The 7,897-nt window shown below is 38.0% G+C and overlaps 1 pseudogene; it reads left to right on the top strand.

Moving 5' to 3' along the window:
• Nucleotides 1-6,408: 6,408 nt before the first annotated feature.
• LOC102532514 (pituitary homeobox 2 pseudogene) lies at nt 6,409-7,424 on the top strand (annotated as a pseudogene).
• The last annotated feature ends 473 nt before the right edge of the window (nt 7,425-7,897 follow it).

Below are 7,897 nucleotides of genomic sequence, written 5' to 3'. Positions count from 1 at the left end.
GGGGAATGTTCTGCTCCATGGGTATCTTTGTGGATCCATGCCTCCAAGACAAATGAGCAAGGAGCAGAGTTCTGGCACATAGTGAGGGTGAGGGCTGGTGTGGCTATTTTCTGCTGTCTGTCTACTGTGCCTGCACATGGCACTGGGAGTGGCACTGACCTGGGGCCTGACCCTTGTCCTCTGGAGTGAGGAAGTGGAGTTTGCACAACAGGGTAAGAACATCAAAATCATAAAAGGTGAGAGAGAGGAGCAAGAAAATATAGATTTAAAAAATTTTTTTTTGTTTTTAGGATGTATTTGAGCTTATATGACTAACAGTTTAAAGCAACAGATATAGCAGTGGGTCAATATACTTGAAAAACAGGGTAACCACAAGTCAAAAGCATATAATATAGTCACAAAAAACAAAAAGAAGCCAAGATAATATAAAAGAAAATTATCAAAGCCTAAAAAGAAAAAGAAAAAGAAAAAAGAAAGGAACAAAGAGGAAATACCAAACAGGAAAATTAAGTTCAAAATGGCAATAAACACACATCTATCAATAATTACTGTAAATGTCAATGAACTGAATGCTCCAATCAAAAGACACAGAGAGTCAGACTGGATAATAAAACAAGAACCTATAATATGTTGCATCAAGAGACCAATTTTAGGGAGAAGGATGCACATAGATTGAAAGTGAGAAGATGCAAAAACGTATTTCTTGCAAATGGAAATGACAAGAAAGCAGGAATAGCAATACTGATTTGAGACAAAATAGACTTTTAAAAAAGGGCCATAAAGAAAGATAAGGAAGGACACTCTATAATGATCAAAGGAGAAATACAAGATGAGGATATTACACCCGTTAACATATACAAACCCATTATAGGAGAACTGACACACACAAAGCTAATACTAACAGATATAAAGGGAGAAAGTGATGGGAACACAATCATAGTAGGAGAATTTAACACCTCATTAACATCATTGGACAGGTCTTCCAGACAGAAAATAAATAAGGCAATGGAGAAACTAAATGACACAATAGAACAATTGAGCTTGGTTGATATTTTCAGAACATTACACCCACAAAAATAGAATATACATTCTTTTCAAGTGCACATGGAACATTGTCTAGAATAGATCATGTATTCAGGCACAAAAGAAACCTCAACAAATTCAAAAAGACAGAAATTATTTTAAGCTTCTCTTCTGACCACAATGCCATGAAACTAGAAATCCACCACAGAAAAACAAAAGAGAAAAAAATGATAACATGGAGATTAAACAACATGCTACCAAAAAAGAAAAAAAGTCAATGATGAAATCAAAGAAGAAATTAAAAAATACTTTGAGACAAATAACAATGGAAGCACAACTACACAAAATCTAGGGGATGCAGCAAAAGCAGTCCTAAGAGGGAAGTTCATAGCGATACAAGCCTTCTTCAAAAAAGAACAATCTGAAATAAACAACTTAACCTACCTTATAAAATAATTAGGAGAAGAAGAGCAAAGTCAAAAGTCAGCAGAAGGAAAGAAATAATAAAGATTAGGGAGATAATAAATAAAATAGAGGTTTTTTAAATGGAAAAAATCAATCAAACCAAGAGCTGGTTTTTTTGAAAGAGTAAAATTGACAAACTTCTCTGGCCAGGCTTACCAAGAAGAAAAGAGAGAACACAAATAAACAAAATAAGAAAGAAAAATGGAGAAATTACAACCAATACCACAAAAATAGAAAATATCATAAGAGAACACTATGAACAACTATATGGAAACAAAATGGATGACTAGAAAGAATGGACAAGTTTTTGGAAACACAGTCCACCAAGACTGAATCAAGAAGAAACAGACCATTTGAACACACTGGTCACTAGAAATGAAATAGAGTTAGTAATAAAAAACCTCCCTGCAAACAAAAGTCCAGGACCAGATGGCTTCACAGAGGAATTCTACCAAACATACAAAGAAGAACTCATACCAGTTCTTCTTAAACTTTCAAAAGATTGAAAAAGAAGGAGTACTCTCAAACTCATTCTATGAAGCTACCATCACCCTGATACCAAAACCAAAGATATAATCAAAAAAGAAAATTACAGGCCAATATCACTGATGAACATAGATGCACAAATCCTTAAAATCCTTAACAAAATATTAGCAAACATAATCCAACAGCACATAAAAAATATCATACACCATGATCAAGTTGGATTTATCCCAGGGACACAAGGATGGTTTGATGTATGCAAATTAATGTGATACACCATGTTCAAAAAAGAAAGAACCAAAACCACATGATCATCTCAAAAGATGCAGAAAAAGCATTTGATAAAATTCAATACCTGTTTATGATAAAAACTCTTACCAAAGTGGGTATAGAGGGAACATATCTCAACATCATTAAAGCTATTCATGACAAGCCTACAGCCAGCATAGTACTCAACAGTGAAAAACTGAAAATCTTCCCACTAAAATCTGGGACAAAACAAAGATGCCCACCCTCACCACTTCTACTCAACATAGTCTTGGGGAGGAGGGTATATAGCTCAGTGGTAGAGCACATGCTTAACATGCACAAGGTCCTGGGTTCAATTCTGGGTACCTCCTCTAAAAATAATAAGTAAATATACCTAATTGCCTCCACTTCCCCAAATAAATAAAGGAAACATAGTCTTAAAAGTCCTAACCACAGTAATTAGGCAAGGAAAAAAGAAATAAAAGAGATCCAAATTGGAAAAGAAGAGGTAAAATTGTCACTATATGCAGACAACATACTATCTACAGAAAACACTAAAAACTCCACACACACACACGCACACACACACACACACACACAAACTACTAGAGCTAATAAAAAAAATGCTCTCCTAGGACAGTCTATCCAGGCAATGGAAATAAGAGGAAAAATAAACAAATGGGACCTAGTTAAACTCATAAGCTTTTCCACAGCAAAGGAAAACATAAGCAAAACAAAAAGACAACAAATGAAATGGGAGAAAATATTTGCAAATGATGCAACTGACAAAGACTTAATTTCCAGAATATATAAACAGCTCATACAACTTATTTTTTATTTATTTATATTTTTTGTTGAGTTATGGTTAGTTTACAATGTGTCAATTTCTGTTGTACAACACAATTTTTCAGTCATACAAGAATATACATATATTCATTTTCATATTCTTTTTCACCATGAGCTACTACAAGATCTTGAATATATTTCCCTGTGCTATACAGTGTGAACTTTTTAAACTAGTCTATATATATCTGTCAGTTTCTAGAAATCTCAAACTCCGTCTGTCCCTTCCCACCCCCTAACCCCCTGGCAACCACAAGTTTGTATTCTATGTCTGTGAGTCTGTTTTTGTTTTATATTAAATTTCATTTGTCTTCTTCTTCTTCTTCTTTTTTTTTTTTTTAGATTTCACATATAAGTGATATCATATAATATTTTCCTTTCTCTTTCTGGCTAACTACACTTAGAATAACATTCTCCAGGGACAACCATGTTGCTCCAAATGGCATTATATTGCCATTTTTATGGCTGGATAGTATTCCATTGTATAAATATACTACATCTTCTTTATCCAGTCATCTGTCAATGGACATTTAGGTCTTTTCCATGTATTGGCTATTGTAAATACTGCTGCTATGAACATTGAGGTCCAGGTGTCTTTTTGAATTAGGGTTCCTTCTGGATATATGCCCAGGACTGGGATTGCTGGGTCATATGGGAAGTCTATTTTTAGTCTTTTGAGGTATCTCCATACTGTTTTCCACAATAGCTGCACCAAACTGCATTCCTACTGACAGTGTAGGAGGGCTCCCTTTTCTCCACACTCTCTCCAGCATTTATCATTTGTGGAATTTTGAATGATGGCCATTCTGACTGTTGTGAGCTGACAGCTCATACAACTTAATAACCAAAAACCCAAACAACCCAATCGAAAAATGGGCAGAAGACCTAAACAAGAAATTCTCCAATGAAGACATACAAATGGCCAATAGGCATATGAAAAAACTGCTCAATATCACTAATTATCAGAGAAATGCAAATCAAAGCTACAATAAGATATCACCTCACATCAGTCACTACACTGTTGGTGGGAATGTATTTTGGTGCAGCCATTATGAAGAACAGTATGGAGAGTCCTCAAAAAACTAAAAATGGACTCACCATGTGATCCAGAAATCCCACTTCTTGGTATGTATCTGGAAGTAACTCTAATGTGAAAAGATACATGCAATGTTCACAGCAGCACTATTTACAATAGCCAAGACATGGAAACAATCTAAATGTCCACTGACAGATGACTGGATAAAGAATTTGTGGTATATTTATATAATGAAATGCTACTCAGCCATAAAAAAGAATAAAATAATGCCATTTGCAGCAACATGGATGTACCTAGAGATCATCATTGTAAGTGAAGTAAGACAGAATGAGAAAGAAAAATACCATATGATATCACTCATATGTGGAAACTTAAAAAAAAAAAAGAAGAAGAAGAAAGAGGGCACTGATGAACTCTTCTACAAAACAGAAACAGACTTGCAGGCATAATAAACAATCTTATGGCTACTGGGGAATGGGAATGGGGAAGGATAAATTCAGGAGTTTAAGATTTACAAATGTTAGCAATTATATATAAAAATATATTTTAAAAAAGTTTCTTCTGAATAGCACAGGCAACTATGTTCAGTATCTTGTAATAACCTTTAATTAAAAAAAGAAAACAAATATATGTATGTTTATGCATGACTGGGACATTGTGCTGTACACCAGAAACTGATGCATTGTAATTAATGTACTTCAATAAAAAAGAAAATTTTTATATTGATGTTCATCAAGGAAAAAAATAAATAAAAATAAAATTCACTTGCAAATGGAAAAAAAGGGTCAAATTCCTCTGAATACACATCTCCCCTTTTTTTTGCTTTTTTCACCCTCTCAATATTTCTATAAAAATGTATACAATTATTCTCCCTATAAATTATTTCTTTTTACTTAATCACATTTAAAAGGTGCTTATTGTATCTAGGAATTTTAGAAATGCAAACATATTTCACTCTTGTAGCTCCCTGTGAGTTAGGTACTTCTATTATCCTTGTTTTTTAGATGAAGAAACTCAGGCACAGTATTAGACACAGTGTCTTTAAACTCACAGATATAAACCTGGAGTTCAGCCCCAAGATCTTTGGCTCTAGGACCCACACTCTCAACCACAATATTATCCTGCCTCTCTACTCTTGGCAATACAGTAGTTCTCAGTAGTAACAAATGCTCACTGAAGAAAATGGTGTTTAACAGATAATACTCATGCTAGACAAGGTAGGCATGGCCATGTAATTTCTCTGCTCAATGAAATGTGAACAGAGCTGGAAATGTCACTTCTGGGCATAAATATTTAAGAACTTGCAATTCAATTCTACACTCTCATTACTTTCCGTGATGATCTAGGAAGCATGTATTGATTGGAAGTACCATAAAATCAAAGTAGGTCAGAATAGTGAACCAGGACACAGTGTACAACTGCCCTGGAAAGCTGCCCAGTAGAATTTATATGAGCAAGATATGAACATTTGGGGTAGTAAGCCACTCATCTTCTTGTAGCATAATATAGCCTAGTGATTCTCAACCAGGAGTGATTTTGACACACATGTGATATCTGACAGTGTCTAGAGATAGTTTTAATTGCCACAGCTGGGGAGAGAGTTAAAACTGACATGTAATGGGCAAAGGCCAGGGATGCTGCCAAACCCTGTACACCGCACGGTACAGGCTACACAACAAAGAACTGTCATGTCCACGTAGTGCTGAGACTGAAACACCCTGACATAGCCGATTCTAATCATGTTATTGCTTTACAGTCCTCATGAGGGTGCGTGGAGCAGTTACAATAAACTCACCTGTGATAATCAGTTACACTAGAATAAAACTGCACCTTAAGCTGCACATCACATTTTTCTCCTATAAGTGGCAACCGAGTGCAGCTTACCCATACAATTTCCACAAAACTTTATATCATAAATCATCCTCTCAAAATCTGAATTTGTTTTTAAAAACACTCTAAGACCTTGCACAAATGCAAATTACCAGTCACTAGCACAAACATACTAGGTTAAGTGAAGTTGGAAGCCATTGGAAACAGATGTATTTTCCTCTTGTGACTGACTGTTTTCAATTGTAATTAGGCATGTAAACCATCTGTGCTGGGAAAGTTAAATTTTTAAAGGAACCTAGCCAATGCTCTCTGGCACCTGGGGTTTGGTTTGTTCTAGTCTTCACCGTTACTGAAAAAGTTGCATAATGCTCCTGAGTTGAGGAAGCCAATGGCTCATTGAAGAATGGAAAGGACCTGGCTACTCTCGGAGACCAACCCAAAGGGAGTATTCTTGATTTAGCACCTATTGACTTACATCTATGAATTTTGCTGTGAAACTTTGGTTCTACAGCTTAGAAGAGTTAAAGGTCCGGGATATTCATATATCAAGAAGGGGACTTGGAGAGAAAGATAAGAGCCACCAGGGAAAGAATGAGGACACTGGCGCCGAAGACCTGTCCAAGGAGAGGCGATGGGGCAGCGGACTCACTTCCCCGGCAGCTGCAGGAACTGGAGGCCACTTTTCGGAGGAAACAGTACCCGGACACGTCCACGCACAAAGAAATCGCAGCGTGGACCAACATTACGGAAGACCGAGTCCGGGTTTGGTTCAAGAATAGAGGGGCCAAATGGAGAGATTGAGAGCACAACTCGCAGGCCAGGCTGTGCAAGAATGGCTCTGGGCCGCGGTTGAATGGGCTCGTGCAGCCCTACGACGACACGTCCCCAGGCTATTCTTACAGCCCCTGCGCCGCCAAGGGCCTCACGCCGGCCTCCCTGCCCACCAAGGGCTTCCCTTTCTTCAGCCCTAAGAGCATCCACCCCCTGTCGTCGCGGGGCGCGCTGTCCCCGCCCGGCTCCATCTCGTCCAGGAGCATGTGGTCCCGCCTGGTGCCCTCAGCGGCGACCGCCGCCCCGGGCTCCAGCCTCCACGGCCTGAGCGCCTTGGACAACCTGCGCAGCCCCGGCGCTGGATTCCGCGGTGCCCACGCCTGCGGACGTTCACAGGGACACGAGTAACTGGCGCCCGGCCAGCCTGAGCCGGAAAGCAGGGCAGCGCCGCAGCTTGGGCCCCGCTGGCGTGCGGAGCCTGGTGTCCGGCCGGGGGCTGCCAGCCCAGCCCGGCCCGGGCCCGGGAGCTCTGCCCCGGGAAGACCGGGGCTTACCCAGGAAGGTCGAGCGCGCTGAAGAAAGGGAGAGAAAGAGAAGACAGAAAGGAAACCACCCAAGTAAAGAAAGCTCTTTTGATTTCAAAGGAATTTCCACAAGTTTGACGTCTTTTACTAAACGTATTTCCACCAGTTGCAAGGACATACACATGTGTGACTGCATATGACATTTTAACATTACTATAAGCTTGTTATTTTTTTAAGTTTAGCATTGTTAACATTAAAACGACTGAAAGGATGTATATATACATCAAAATGTCAAATTAATTTTATAAAAAAGCAGTTGTTAGTAATATCACAACAGTGTTTTTAGAGTTTAGGGTCTAAAATAAAACATGTTATAAAGAAGCGATTAGGATTTTTTGCTTGCGAGCAAAGGAATGTATATACTAAATGCCACACTGCATGTTTCTAACACACTATTATTATTAAAAAAAAAGTGTGAATATCAGTTTTAGAATAGTTTCTCTGGTGGATGAAATGGTGTTTCTGAAACTGCTGTGTACATCCTATCCAGTATATAACATTTCGTACAATATTATTGTTTACTTTTCAGCAAATATGAAAAAACGTGTTTTATTTCATAGGAGTAAAATGTACTACATACAATAAAAACAAAAAACCAAAAAAACAAAAAAAG

This window comes from Vicugna pacos, chromosome 20, assembly GCF_048564905.1.
Source record: "Vicugna pacos chromosome 20, VicPac4, whole genome shotgun sequence".
In the NCBI taxonomy this organism is placed as follows: Eukaryota; Metazoa; Chordata; class Mammalia; order Artiodactyla; family Camelidae; genus Vicugna; species Vicugna pacos.
The sequence above is the reverse complement of the archived record's forward strand: the minus strand, read 5'-3'. Positions and strand labels throughout refer to the sequence as shown.